Below are 16,617 nucleotides of genomic sequence, written 5' to 3' on the forward strand. Positions count from 1 at the left end.
CCAATGCCCAACCCTAAGAAACTTGGAGATGATAAGTCTCTGTTATTTTAAGTCATTCTGCAGTGATATCTCGGTTCATGAACACTTTTGTTTGTGAACAATTTGGTTAGAAAACAGAAGCATTTGGCAAAATTTGTTCTTGTTTGTGAATGCTGCACTGAGTAATGAACACGACCACAATCATCTTTCCTGCATGAACATAAACATGATCATATTTTCTAAAGATGTGGAACAAATTAAGTTTGTGGTCCGTGGTACCCTAGAACATGCAGTAATTGGTTAAGAGCAAAAGAAAATCAATACAATTTAGTAATTAAAGTGAGTTTTAAAAATAGCGTATGTGCCAGATCATGTGTCACTGCTTGACACAAATCCTTTTAATGCCTTTCCATCTCACTCAAAATGGCCAAAAAATCCTATGTGGTCACCACTCATGTCCTGTATGCTCTCGTTTCCTACCACTTCACACTGGTCACTGTGTGGTAGATACACTAGCTTCTGTTCTGTTCCCTGAGCATATAAAAGCTTGGCCCTCACTGTGACTTATTCTAAGATGCTCCCCTAGTTGTCTACAGGGTTCAGATGGCTCCTTTCTGCTTTAATTGCACTCTCTGCTCAAATGATCTCACCAGAAAGACTTCTTATGAATACCTTGTATAAAGTGAACTTCCTTCCTTTGTCAGTCTCAATGCTCTGCCTTTCATTTATTTTTCTTCTCCTAATATACTGTTTCTCGAGTCCCAGGAAAGCCCAAGCACCGCAGTCTGCCCAGACACCCCAGCATGAAGATGCTCCACTCTGAGGACTGAAAAATCCAAGCCTTCTGATATGAACAGAATGATCTAGGCTCCCCTGTCAGGTTGTCAATTATAAGTAATAGACCCCACTGCAGACAGGCAGGTCTGTGCATGCCCTACCGAGGTCCCGAGTCACGCAGAAGATGCCGAATAACCCTGCTGTAGACAGGCAGCCACCTGATTCCACACTACAAAGACACAGAGGACACTAGACCACGAGACCAAGGTACTGAGTCCTGCTGCTCCCGGCCCAGATGTAGGGGCTTCTGAGCCACCATCCCACTGCTCCTGGTCCAGAGGAAGGGGCTTCCCACTTATCATCCCTCCCGCTGCTCCCAGCCCAGAGGAAAGGGCTTTTGGGCCACCATCTGTCCCCCTTCTCCTGGCCCAGAGGAGGGGCTTCTGGGCCACCATCCCTCCCACTGCTCCTGGTCCAGAGCAAGGGGCTTCCCAGCCACCATCCCTCCTGCTGCTCCTAGCCCACAGGGAAGGGCTTTTGGGTCACCAACCCTACCGCTGATCCCGGCCCCTGTCCCACCTCTCCCAGCTCAGAGGAGGTAACCTGTGCAGGCACTAACAGCCCCCCGCACCAGTTGAAATGAGAAAACACATAAATAAGCCTCAAAACCAGACTTCCAGATCACCTACAGCAACCCCAAAGGGAAATGAGATGGAACATTCTGATACTCAACCACCTGGACCCACTGAACTGGCAATAAAAGGGCATCTGGAAAAAATGAAATCAGAAATAATTTCTCAGATAACAGGAGAAATTTGTGCCCCTAGTGCAAGACATGATTAATAAATCTAGACAGGAGCTCAGGAACATGATGGAATCCCAACATAAGAAACAAATGGAAGCCATAAAACGATGCAAATAGATTTCCAGGACATGAAAAACTCCACTGAAAGTCTACACAAGCAGAATGAGCCAACGTGAGGACAGAATTTCAGATATAGAAGATAAGATTGCAATTAGTCACCAGGAAAAAAAAATGGTTCAAAATTATAAGGGAACATGAGAAATCAATCCAGCAGCTGCTAGATGATGCAAAGAAGAATAACATGGGCAAGGCTGAAAAATAAGAACCAAGAGAGATTATGTAAAGGTGCAAATTTCCAATGATGAATGTCATTATATTGTATACCTAAAATGTACCAATGATTAGAATGAATAATTGAAAATGTAAAATAGGAAGAAAAGGTCCAAAGGAGTAGGGGTAGTGGGAGGGGCAGGGGAAAGGAAAGAAGGGAAAGGAAAAATGATGAGAAATGGAAAAAATGGGAATAAAGTCTTTGTAAATAGGGAAGGGTGGAGGGCATGAAGGGAGGGCTAGGAAAGGGGAAAAAATAAGAACCAATATGCATTATGTAAAGGTACAATTCCCAAAGAGAAATGTAATTTTGTTGTATACCTACAATGTATCAATAAAAGAATTTAATAAAACAAACAAACAAACAAAAAAACAAAGAAGAATAACATAAGACTGATTGGGCTCAATGAAGAAACAGGAGAGAGTGGAGATGACATAAAAAACCTCTTCACAGAAATAATGGCAGAAAACTTCCCAAGCAGGGGAAAAGAGCTTGACATACAGATAAGTGAGGCATATAGGACTCCAAATAGCCTTGATCAAAAAACAATCTACACATAGCCATATAATTGTTAAGATTCCAGAAACTCAACAGAAGAACAAAGTTCTCCAAGCAGTCAGAGAAAAGAAACAAATCACATACAAAGGAAAGCCCATCAGAATCACAGCAGACTTCTCAACACAAACCATCAAGACAAGAAGAGCTTGGAGTGACATATTCCAAGGCCTAAAAGAAAACAGCTTCCAACCCAGATTGATGTACCCTGCAAAACTATCTTTCAAAATGGATGGAGAAATAAGATACTTTCATGACAAAGAGCACCTTAGGAACTTCGTGAATACCAAACCAACAGTCCAAAGAATTTTACACAGTATCCTAGGAACAGACATTGAGGATCACAACCCCAGGAAGCGAAGAAGAATGAACCCATCTGGCATGACAAGAAATTAAATGTAAATGGGAAGAACCCAACAAAAAGAAAAAGTCACGGCAATGACAAGTCAATGCGTTTCAGTTCTAACCATCAATGTTAATGGTCTCAATTCACCAATCAAAAGAAATAGACTGGCAGAATGGGTCAAGAAGCAAAATCCAACAATATGCTGCATACAAGAAACACATTTCATTCAAAAGGAAACTCATAGACTGAAAGTTAAAGGGTGGAAAACAATACTCCATGCGACAGGAACCCCAAAAAAAGCACGAGTAGCTATCCTCTTGGCAGATCAAGTAGGTTTCAAACCAATACTGATTAAGAGAGATAAAGAAGGACACTACATCCTTGTAAAGGGAAGAATCCAAGAGGAAGAGATGACAATCATAAATATCTATGCACCAAACACTAGTGCATCCAACTATATAAAACAAATACTAATAGACATGAAAAGTCATATATGCACTAATACAATTGTAATGGGGGACCTCAACACCCCACTGTCACAAATAGATAGATCAACTAGACTAAAAATAAGTAATGAAATACAAGAACTCAATCAAACTCTTGAACAAATGAACTTAACAGATGTTTACAGAATCTTCCACCTCACAAAATCAGAATACACATTCTTCTCAGCTCCACATGGGTCATTCCCCAAAGTAGACCACATACTCACACATAGAACATGTTTAAGTAAGTGCAAAGGAGTTGAAGTTATCCCTTGTATATTATCAGAACATAGTGCGATGAAACTGGAGATCCACAGCAAAAAAAAGTAAAAAAATTTCATAAACATGTGGAAATTGAACAACACACTTCTGAATAACCAATGGATCACAGAGGAAATTAAAGAAGAAATCAGACAGTTCCTTCAATTAAATGACAATGACAATACAACATATTGGAATCTATGGGACACAATGAAAGCAGTCTTATGAGGGAAATTCATAGCAGTGAATACTCATATTAGGAAAATAGAGTGAGCCCAATTAAACAACCTGATGCTGAACCTCAAGCTTCTAGATAAAGAAGTGCAGGACAACCCCAAAGCTCATACAAGGGAGGAAATTATAAAGATCAGAGCAGAAATCAATGCAATGGAGACTAAGAGAATGATATAAAAATCAATGAAGCCAAGATTTGGTTCTTTGAAAGAATCAGCAAAATTGACAAACCCTAAGCCAACCGTATCAGAAAAAGGAAAGAAAAGGCCCAAATCTATGCAATTAGGAATGAAAAGGGTGAAATTACAACAGACCCAGCAGAAATCCAGAGGATCATCAATAGCTACTTCCAGAACCTATATGCCAATAAGAAGGACAACACAGAAGCAATGGACAGATTCCTAGATACATATGAATTACCAAAGTTGAACAAAGAAGACCTAAAAATTCTGAACAACCCAATATCAAACAATGAAATTGAAAACATAGTTAAAAACTTATCAACTAAGAAAAGCTCTTATGGCTTCACTGCTGAATTAATTCTACAAGACATTTAGAGAGGAACTGCTGCCACTACTGTTGAAACTCTTCAATGAAATTGAAAGGGAAGCAATACTCCCAAATTCATTCCTGGAAGCAAGCATCACCTTGATCCCCAAAGCAGAGAAAGACCCAACCAAAAAAGAGAACTATAGGCCAATCTCACTAATGAACACAGATGCAAAAATCCTTAATAAGATAATGGCAAACAGAATGCAGAAGATCATCAAGAAGATCATACACCCTGATCAAGTGGGATTCATCCCAGGGATGCAGGGATGGTTCAATATACCTAAATCAATCAATGTAATACACTATATCAGTAGAACCAAGGACAAAAACCATATGATTAACTCCATAGATGCAGAAACAGCCTTTGACAAAATCCAACATGCATTTATGATAAAAACCCTACAAAAAATTGGAATAGATGGTCTCTACCTCAAACTGATAGAAGCCATCTATGAAAGACCAACAGCCAATATCATACTAAATGGTCAAAAACTGAAATCCTTCACACTCAAATCAGGAACAAGACAAGGATGTCCACTATACCACTCTTGTTCAATATAGTTCTGGAAACATTAGCCACAGCAATTAGACAAGAGAAAGAAATAAGAGAAATAAAGATAGGTAATGAAGAAGTCAAATTGTCATTATTTGCAGATGACATGATACTCTATATAGAGGACCCCAAGAACTCCACCAAAAGTCTTCTAGACTTAATAACCAAATTCAGTCAAGTAGCTGGTTACAAGATCATCACACAAAACTCAATAGCTTTCCTCTACACCAAAGACAGACTCACTGAGAGAGAAATAGGGCAAATAATTCCTTTTACAATAGCATCCAAAAAACTGAAATACCTAGGTATCAACCTAACAAAAGAAATCAAAGACCTCTTCTCTGAAATCTATGGCACTCTGAAAAGAGAGATTGAAGATGATATCAGAAAATGGACAGACATCCCCTGCTCCTGGGTAGGAAGGCTTAATATAGTGAAAATGGCCATACTTCCAAAACTGCTCCATAGATTTAATGCAATTCCAATTGAGATCCCAGCAGCATACTTCATGGACCTTGAGAAAACAATCCAAAAATTCATTTGGAACAAGAAGAGACCCAGAATAGCAAAAGCAATTGTAGGTAACAGAGACATGGCAGGGGGTATCACAGTCCCCAACCTGCAACTGTACTACAAAGCTACTGTAATAAAAACAGCATGGTACTGGCAAAGAAACAGACTTGAGGAAAAGTGGAACAGACTAGAAGATGCAGAAACAATGCCAGACACACTCACCCATCTCATCTTCAATAAAGGAGCCAAACACCCTCCCTGGAAGAAAGATAGCCTCTTTAATAAATGGTGCTGGAAAAATTGGGCTTCAACTTGCCAAAGATTAAAACTAGACCTGTATCTCTCACCATGCACTAAACTAAAATCAAAATGGATTAAAGATCTAAATATTAAAATAGAAACTCTGAACCAGTTGGAACAGAGGTTAGGTAGAACCCTTGAAGACATCGGTGTAGGAAAAGATTTTATGAACAAAACCTCAGTTGCCCATGAACTAGCACAATGAACAAGTGGGATCTCTTATTAAAAAGCTTCTGCACAGCAAGAGAAACCACCAGCAGTGTGAAGAGACAACCCACAATGCGGGAAAAAAAATCTCCACCTGTTCTTCCTCAGACAAAAGTTTACTATTTCGAATCTATAAAGAACTTAAAAAGATCAGATCTCCCAAATTTAAAGACCCAATCCAAAAGTGGGCATCTGAAATGAACAGACATTTCTCAGACAAAGAAGTAGAAATAGCAAATAAAGACATGAAAAAATGTTGAACATCACTAGTCATTCAAGAGATGCAAATGAAAACAATGCTGAGATTCTACCTCACTCCAGAAAGAATGGCTGCTATCATGAAATCAACCAATAACAAATGCTGGGTGGGCTGTGGGGAAAGAGGAACCCTGCTCCATTGCTGGTGGGAGTGTAGACTGGTGCAAGCACTGTGGAAATCAGTATGGAGATACCTCAAAGAACTAGGACTGGAAGTCCCATTTGACCCTGCTATTCTACTGCTGGCGATCTTCCCCAAAGAATTAAAAGAATTATACCACAGTGATATATGTGCACCCATGTTCATAGCCTCACAGTTTGTAATAGCTAAAACTTGGAAACAACCCAAATGCCCATCAACTGGAGACTGGATAAAGAAAATGTGGTTTTTTAATAAAATGGAGTAGTACTCAGCCATAAAAAATGAGAAATTAGAGACATTTATAGCTAAGTGGATGCACATTGAGGTGATACTCTTAAGTGAAATAAATAGGACACACATGAATAAATACCGAATAGTTTCTCTGGTGTGACAAACTGCAAGTGTAAATAAGGACTAAATGTATAATAAGTAATGTGAAATAGGAAGGAAAGTGGCAAAGCGGAAGGAAGTAGGAGGGCTAGGGGAAAGGATAGAAGGGCATGGGATTAATATGAGAAAATGGAAAAATAGGAACAAAATCTTTGTAAATAGGGAGGAATGGAGGGGTTGAAGGGAGGGCTGGGTAAGGGTGAAAAATAAGAACCAAGAGAGGCTATGTAAAGGTGCAAATTTCCAATGATGAATGTCATTATATTGTATACCTAAAATGTACCAATGATTAGAATGAGTAATCGAAAATGTAAAATAGGAAGAAAAGGTCCAAAGGGGTAGGGGTAGTGGGAGGGGCAGGGGAAAGGAAAGAAGGGAAAGGAAAAATGATGAGAAATGGAAAAAATGGAAATAAAGTCTTTGTAAATAGTGAAGGGTGGAGGGCGTAAAGGGAGGGCTAGGAATGGGGAAAAAATAAGAACCAATATGCATTATATAAAGGTACAATCTCCAATGAGAAATGTAATTGTGTTGTATACCTACAATGTACCAATATTGTTTCTCTAATTTATTGATTGTCCACACATCATTACCTATATTTAAAAGGCACATAGTAGGTGTTCAATAAGCATCTGTTAAATGAAACAAAAATGATAAACTGTTTCATTTTTATGAGTTTGAGCTCTTGGGGATCAAACCTAAAATCATAAAAATAAAGCCAAAATGACCAAGTAAAGAAACATTTGTCAAATGTAAGTCTCACTGGCGTATTGCATGACAGTTAATTTGAATAGCTCCTACTAAACTTCTGCAGAAGGAGATCAAGAAAGACCTGAAGTCTGAAATCTATGCTAACTTTTTTTTTTGGTGGTGGTACCAGGAATCTAACTTAGGACCTTGCACTTTCAAGGCAGGCGCGGTATCACTCAGCTAAATTCTGGGCACCTATGCTAACTTTTTATAGAAAAATGCTGCTAAGTAACTGGATTATGTTTAAATACATGAAAATTACAGATTGTGGATTCAGTTTAAAAGCTCTACTAGATGATGAGTCTTGCCAAAGTACAGGCTCAAGATACCACCTTAATTTTTATGATTAAAAGGCAAAGTGAAAGAGGCCAGAAAAAGCGAAAGAATTTTTTTGTGAGAAGAACTGTAAACAGAAAAAGAAAAAGTTCAGAAAAAGTAAAAACCTGAAGTACATCATGCAAAGCACTCTAAAAGGCAGCTTGGTTAAAATCAGGGGGACTGTAAAACCAAAGGAACTAAGCTAATAAAGTGTCAAATTGTGTCAAAATAAAACAAAGGTAACAGAGGCTTTCACTACATTTCATCTATCTTTAATTAATGAAACTAATCTTCTGCTTAAGTGTTAGTTTCATAAATTCTTAAATTAAGTCCATGTAGTGAAGGTTAGGGTTATGCATCCCAGAAATCAGGTGCACAGAATTCATTAGAATTAAATAGTAAGTACCTATGTTTCATTAGAGACTATTGTGAAAGAAGAAATTAGAGCACTGACTTGTTGCAGCAGATTATCATGCTGATTTCCCCATCTGGAGAACTAAATGGGAGCTCTGGAGAATCAAGGTAAGTCTTTCATTTGCATACTTATCCATTCTTTCTTCCACTCACTGACTCACCCAATTCAGCAGCACTCCTGTAAATTTCCCATGTCTCTTGGAGCATTTAACATACTGGATTTTTTTTTCATTAACCTGTCTATTTCCTCTACATGTCATTGCCAAATTCTGAGTTTGGCAAAAAGTAGAAAGAAATTAAATGTTTGTGAAATAGACTTTGTGCATCAAATGTATGATATTCAGTATTTGCATACTACACAACCTCTCTTCCAAGTGGAATGGAAAGTAGTTCCAGACTCTGTAGGGGTTATTCAGGAGTTCAAATTTGCTTGTTTGCTTGCTGCTAGTTTATTACATTCCAGAAAGGTGTGTATGTGTGTGTGTGTGTGTGTACGTGTGCAGGGGTGTTAAGCACATTCACAAATGCCAAAGGTATAGATATGTTGAAGCAAAGCAAACAAAGGAAGCAACAGCATACTAATACAGGCCTTAATGGATGGACAGACTTTTGATACATGGAACTCAGAGCATATTGTTTTGAGTGATGAACATGAGCCAACTTACAGTGGCAGAGAAGTTCAGACAAAGCTCAGAAGTTAGCAGGTCAGCTTAGACTAGTGAGCAGAGAACAGATACCAAGAAATTCTACAGAAGGAGAAGAAAAGCTGATCAAGTGGACCCGGGCCCATCAGTAGGAAGAAAAGAGGCTTTGGTGAGTAAGACAGAGTAATCTCTGCCTCAACAGAGATTCATGTGATGTTTATAGACTCTCTGTATGCCTTTGAGCTGCAATATGTTTGTCTCTTATTCATGTTGTAATTTCAGCATCTTAGAGCCTGGCACATAATGGTTAAATAAATGTCCACTGAAATAATGAATGATTCAATAAAATGTTTACAGTTACCCAGCCTTCCATACCCATGTGCTACACATACTGACCAACTGATGTTCTGGAGGGGAACACATTCTACAAAGCATTCTGCGTGGGAAAATTTTAGTCCATCAGTCATTAACACAAACATACCAAGTGAAAAAAACCAAAGTGCAAAATAAGGAAGGAAGAATAAAATATTGTACCAATATAAGGTTTTTGATATTTGGAGTAAAGGATACAAATGAAGGTGAAAGAAAAAAATCATTCTCCCCATTCTTTCCTTTTTTGGCATTATTTTTTATTGGGTCTTCCTTTAAATATCATAGGAACAGGTAAAATTATAATAGTATATAAAATTTTAATATTGTATAAGTTCCTTAATTGGGATCCACTGAAAATTCCTAGGAATAGATAAAAATCCCAATATTGATTTATTGCTAAGGTTGCCATAAAGTGCTACTTAATAAGATTTGAATTTGCAGACTTAGAACTGATTCATTAAAGATTAAGATATTGTTAAGAAAAACAGACTTTTTAATCTTAATGAATTTTTAGTTCAGATTTTGATGTAAGAAACTATTTGTTCCTGTATATATTTACATATAGAAGTATAAAAATGAAAATTTACTTATAACATTGAGGTGAGAAACTGTAGTAACATCTGTAGGAACTAATTGACTTGAGTAAACTTCATTCAGTATTTTCTACATTGTAAGCCAAGGAACTCTTCTACATTGTTGGTGGAAATGTAAACTAGTGCAACCACTATGGAAATGAGTATTGCAATTCCTCAAAAAAACAAAAACTATAAATTCCATTAGACACAGCTATTTACCTTCTACATGTCTTCCCAGGAGAGTTAAAGACATTGCATGGGAAAAAAATTTTAGCAGCTGTACCTCAGACAAAGGTCTACTATCTGGAATATATAAAGAACTGAAAAAAACCCCAGACTCCCCAAATTTAAAGATCCAATTAAAAAATGGGCATCTGAAATGAACAGACATTTCTCAGACAAAGAAGTAAAAGTAGCAAATAAACATATATAAAAATGTTCAACATCACTGGTCACTCAAGCAATGCAGAGGAAAACAACACTGAGATTCCACCTCACCCCAGAAAGAATGGCTGCTATCAAGAAATCAACCAATAACAAATGTTGGTGGGGCCGTGGGGAGAAAGGAACCCTTCTCCATTGTTGGTGGGAGTGCAGACTGGTGCAACCACGGTGGAAGTCAGTATGGAGATATCTCAAAGAACTAGGACTAGAGGTCCCATTTGACCCAGCTATTCCCCTGCTGGGTACCTTCTCAAAAGAATTAAAAGAATCATAGCGCAGCGATAAATGTGCACCCATGTTTATAGCGGCACAGTTTGTAATAGCTAAAGCTTGGAAACAGCCCAAGTGCCCATCAACTGGAAACTGGATAAAGAAGATGTGGTTTAAAAAATAAAATGGAGTACTACTCAGCCATAAAGAAGGAGAAACTAGAGACATTTATAGCTAAATGGATGCATTTACTCAAGTGAAATAAATAGGACACACATGTGTAAATACCGAATAGTTTCTCTAGTGTGAGAAACTGAAAATGTAAATAAGGATTAAAATGATTAAAACTAATATTTGATAATTTGAAATAGGAAGAAAAGGTCCAAAGGGGTGGGGAAAGTGGGAGGGGAAGGGAAAAGGAAAGAAGGGGAAGGAAAAATTATGAGAAAAGGAAAAAATGGAAACAAAGTCTGTGTAAATAGGGAAGGGTGGAGGGGGTGAAGGGAGTACAGGGAATGGGGAAAAAATAAGAACCAAGATACATCATGTACAGGTACAAGCACCCAATGATAAATGTAAATGTACTGTATACCTAAAATGTACCGATAAAAGAATTTAAGAAAAAAAGTTAAAGACATTGCAGTGGTGCATGTATTCCTATGTTTATAGCAGCACAGCTTAGAAAAGCTAAATGTTAGAAGCCACCTAGAGATAAATTGATAAAGAAAATGTGGAATTTATACACAATTTAGTACTTCTCTGCCATAAAAAGGATATAATTCAGTCACTTGTAGGAAAATGAATGCAATTTGAGATCACAATGTTAAGTGAAATAAATCAGACATACAAGCTTAAATATCACATAAATTGTCTTCTATGAGAAGCTCAAAATATAAATAAAGAGCAAAATACAAGATGATAAGTAAGAAGGAGATAACTCTCTTCCAGGGGGGAAAAGAGAGGAGGGAACAGGATGAAACAATGAATTAAGGTAAGTTATGTGCATGTATCAACTGCTCATGATGTGTTCAAACATGTACTATTAAAAATAAATTTTTTTGTAAAATTTCCTTGGACTTGCTTCCTATTTAAAATTCTACAACTCTTTTAAGTTGGAAAAATTCCATACAAACAAAAACTTGACAAAACATAACAAACAGTGCTGCTCTGTCATGCAATAAATTTAAGTTTTCTGCAGATCACAAAGGAAAAAACCAAAAACACAAGATGAAAAATGATCTAAGGACAATGACATAGTGAAAATACTATTGCTTTAGAGATGAGCAATCAAAATCTGATAACCTGTGGTAAGTATAAATTGAATCAATAAACACAATAAATACAAAGACACTCATAATGGACCATAATGAACCCATTGCCTAAATCAGTAAATGAAATAAATCCAATAATAAAAATTTTAGTTGTGACAAGAAGTTATGGGGGCACAAATTTATGCAATAAATTTGAGGAATAAAAATTACATATCTTGAAGGATTTGGGAACATCTAAGATATCTAGAAGTGAGGAAGGGAGAAGGGCAGATTGATGACTCCCTGAAAATGGACTAGAGAAGACCGGGACCATCATGGTACCACTCACTTTGATAGGGAGTATGGGAAGAAAGAAAGGTTCTAATTTTACCTTTGTGCCTCTTGACTTTGAGATGTCCATGAACATTCTTTAGGAAATCAAAAACCGGCCTGGGAGCTACTGAGAGTTCTGGAATACATACAGATCAAGACTGGAGAACATCAGCATGCAGGCGGTAGCGTACAACCACAGATGTGGATGAAACATCTCTATTAGCATAAACAAGAGAAGGGTCAATGCAGACAAGACATGGACAGCATTAATATTTAGGAAGCACAAGGAGAAATGGTGGAACCCAATGAACTTAAGACTGAGTGACCTGAAAAAACCCCACAAAATCTAAGAGCAAATAGTTTCATGAAAGTCATAGAAAGACAATGAGAACATCCCAGATTGGGCATACACACAAGCAGACAGATCCTGTGTGGTCATGACTGAACAGTGATTACCAGATTGCTCTTCCTCACTGCAGACCTAATATTCCAAGAATAAAACAATTTCCATGAAATCACAAACTTGGAATTCAGATTACAGTGAACTGGAGGTGACAAAAGAGACTTCCAGGAAGGAATAATCTAGCACTTAGAAACAGATGGAAAGATAAGGAACGGAATTTTCTTTAAGACAGAGGGAGACATAAGTAGGTGCCTGGTGTGTATGGAGAGGAAAGAGTTATTTCAAATGGAGTTTGAATTTATGGGAGTTCAGTGATGAAGGTCCTCAAGGCAATGAGATACTGACCATGGATGGACGATTATTAGCCTCTCATAAGAGGAAAAGAAACACAAGAAAATCATGGAGATACAGAGTCATGCGGATCTAGCAACCTTTAGAAGATGGGAATAAGAAATCCGAAGGTTCATGCCCCAGGGTTTCTGTTTTAGATAGGGTCACATCACATGGAAGGAACAGAAGTTGGTGAATTCAGATGAAGCCGAGCTCTACCACCTAAAAGCCTCAGTCACATTGGCCTCAGTTACCTTCCTATGACAGGAATAATAATCTCTCCCTTTCAGATTGTTAGGATAAAATAAGACAATATGGGTGAATGCACTGACCCTACAAACCTTCTCAACCCATTTCCCTGTTGTTTCAGGAAAAGTGAAGTCAAGATCATTCACTGTGAGTGAGAGGTGAATAAGAAAACAGACTTGAGAAAATAGTGAACAATGTAATAGTGAACCTTTAGATGTGATGGAAATTATCAAGGTCTCTGCTGATGTGAGAGATCATAATTTTGTAGAGGCATCACTCAAAACTGTGTATTTTTGTTTTATTAATTTAAAAAGATTTCCCGGAAAGATCAACAGCCCTGATTAACAAGCAGAGAGGGCAAGTAGTTGTAGTCCTAAGTAGAGATCAGCAGGATGGGGTGGTGGGAGTATAAAAGGCCAGGGAACTGGAGCTTCAGGCTAGAGGGAGCCACTACACCCACCCATAATTTGCTATGGGGAAAAAGGTAATTTAAAAAAATGCTATTGGACAATTACAACAATTACAACCTCTGACATCTTTCCTTTTTTAAAATTTTTTTTTCATTTTTTATTTTCATCTTTCCTTTTAAATTATGAAGTGGGAGTGACACGGATGAAGTCCAATACTGCAGTGTTTCAGTTACTGTACCCAGGGATCAAGTATTTAATCAAAATGAGAAAATCAGATGAAATTTTAAAAGCCCCAGGGGCTACAGAAGTTTTTGTTTTTTTAACTCCTACTGACAAGCCATCACTTCTAAAAGAAAGTAAAGGTGCAGTGATTAGGTGACTTTATGATTAACATTATGACCTTTATATTTCCCTGGTTTGGTCTAAATGAATAGAGTATATTTTAATATTCAGGAATGTGACTGAAGGTAATGCAGGTTGATTCACAGCAAGATTTTCTGCTGTAGCACTTGCTGTTAACTAACTGCCCTCAGGAAAAGCCAGGCAAACTATATGTGGAAAAAGAGAGAAACAGGATTATTTGTTCTCTTTGTTGCTGCAGTCTGGCTATTATGTACCTGTGAGGCTGAAATATAAAACCATGGTGCAGACTGCAAAATTACTTTTTGGTTTGAGAAACTAAAAGAAAAACCAATTCTTTTAGATAGCTCAGAAAGTTGTCTCTGAATCACTGTACACTCTGGTAGTGATCAACTTTCCCCTCACTGATGAGCCAAGTTCTTGTAGCAAGGAAGTAATAGCACAGTAAGTAATAACGCAAGTCTCTGACAGTGACACCACCAGGTCTGTACTCCACGCTTACTGTCTCCATGCTTATCCATATGAAGGATGATTGTGGCTCTGTTTCCCACCTTTGGTTGGAGAGTCAGAGATTCAAGGTTGAAATGTGAGACTCAGCTATACTTTAGCACCTTTTACTCATGATAGGATCTCTGCCAATGTTTCCTACAGGATTGTTTCATTGTTTTAGTTACAGCACGCTGTTCACAAGGCCAAAGCTTCTGCCTTAATTCTTACATAAAGTCATTTGTTCCTCCTTTCTGTAAACATTTATTACAAAACACTACAGTAGCATATCTCCTAGATGCATGTTCTGGTCACACACAAAAGAAGTGTGCATCCATTATGGTAGCAATGAATTCACTGCCTCTGGTATAAATTCTATATTTTATGTTACCCCCAGGCCCCATCAAAACTTAATGTCTCTGAATACAGCTTTTACTTGTTCATTTCTTTACTCATTCATCAAGTATTTATGAAATGCCCATAATAATATATGGCTTAGAAAACAGGCTCAAAAAGTATTTGCTATCAAGCAGCTCATGTTCTAGTCAGAACCAAAGACGTATGAACTGTTAATTACAGTATAATATAGTAAGTGTAACAGAAATATGTACAGAGTATTCCAGGGACCCTAACAAAGTATGTAATAGAGATGTGTCAAAAGATGAAATTATGAAATGAGTGACACTTCCTGGGTGACGAGATATTTGTGGTAAGTCTTAAATGATGGACAAGTATGCACTTGAAGGCAAGGAGAGAGTTTAGGGCTGTAGCATTCAGGTAGAGAGAACAGCATCAATGTAGAAGGGAGAAAGTATGGTTATCTTGGGGGAACAGCAGGAAACCCTATGTTCTGAGACATAAATTAGAAGGCCGTGAGTGGAGAGGACACAGGAAAATTGGGTAGATATGGTGGCTCTGAATGCCAGCACGAGAGCTTTAAAATTTTGCCAGCAGATTACTGAATGTATTTAGGTTGCACTGTTATGGTCATATTTAAATTTTATGAAGGTAAATATGGTTTCAGAGGTAAGGAGGAAGACAGGTAGATCAATTAGGAGGGTTTAGAAATAGGGTAGGTGAGGAACAGTAAGGTGAAGAATGTAAACTAGGGGAGATAAGCAGGAAGACAGAGAAAAAGGTAGATTGAAAAATATTTAGGGGAAAATTCAGGACACGGGAGTTGAGTAGCCTTCGAGGTTGAGAAGAGGAAGGTGGTGAATGATCACTTTAGTGACTGGTGTACATGACTAAGGAGGGTGGTGTTAGCAGCATCTGTTTCTCCAGGGAAACTGGTTTCCAAACCCCTTGTCATCCTTCATGGCTGTGTTGCAGCCTTGTAGTAGGTGTAGAGGGGCAGAGATGGGGCAGGGGCAGGGACAGAGGGGAAGAGCCACCATTTTATTTGACCATCTCAACACCCTTGATAGTCAATGGCATATAAGTAGCATATAAGGGGCTGAACTGAGTTATTCCTCAGGTCAGTTCTTGGCTGTCACTGTAGTTAGACTGGCACCATTTCTGGCTAGCCCTTTCCAGAGCACAATGTGCTCTTGGAGAATTTTAGCCTAAAGATTCTGTATATGAGAAAAGTCAGTCTTCAGCCCACTTGATTTGTTTGCAAAATGTCAATAAAGACAGATATAAAAGGCCCACTGACCAAACTTCCGCCACCTCTCCTTCTGCCTGTTCTCTGAATACTCTGGACACACTCTTCTACTCTAAACTTCTTTAAGATCAGCTTTTCTCGATTGCATCTGTCTTTCTGGGCCCAGCTTTTCTCACTGAGTAGGGTGTTCTCTAGGTCCCTCCATACATCATAAATGACAAGATGTGGTTGAACTGGACAAATGAGTTCTGGTGTTCTACTCCACAGTAAGGCGACTGTAGATAATGATAATGTACTGTATATTTCCAAAAACTAAAATAAAGGATTTTGAATATTTTCACCACAAAGCTATGATGAATATTTAAGAAGATAGATATATTTATCTCCCTCTGACTATTATATAATGTATACATGTACAAAATACCACATGGTAGCTCATGAATATGCACATTGTTATGTCAATTAAAATAATTGAAAACATCTACATTGCTGAATAATAAATATCATGTGATGCCTTCAAAAATAACATGGATTATTCTTTATTAACAAAATAAAACATAATAATAGAAATGGTTAAAACTGAAAAAAAAATCTCCCAAAGAATTAAAATCCTGTTTGCCTTTTCAATAAATCTATCTTTGCCAACTCTAGCTATTGCACTGTGGTCTTTCCATACCTGTGAAAGTTCTTTAAATAGATACTTATATGAATATTATATGAAGGAAATTATGACATCTAAGATTTATTTCTTCATGAGCAATCTGTAATAAATAAT

General features: G+C 37.7%; 1 protein-coding gene across 11 annotated transcripts in view; it reads right to left on the reverse strand.

Annotated features, from left to right (window-relative positions):
• The window catches only part of Ptprz1 (protein tyrosine phosphatase receptor type Z1), a 188,787-nt gene that overhangs the window by 89,284 nt on the left and 82,886 nt on the right, over window positions 1-16,617 (reverse strand). The gene's annotated exons all lie outside the window — the stretch shown is intronic.

This window comes from Heterocephalus glaber, unplaced genomic scaffold (assembly GCF_053883595.1).
Source record: "Heterocephalus glaber isolate CG9 unplaced genomic scaffold, H.glaber_assembly_v1.0 deba00000546, whole genome shotgun sequence".
Classification (NCBI taxonomy): Eukaryota; Metazoa; Chordata; class Mammalia; order Rodentia; family Bathyergidae; genus Heterocephalus; species Heterocephalus glaber.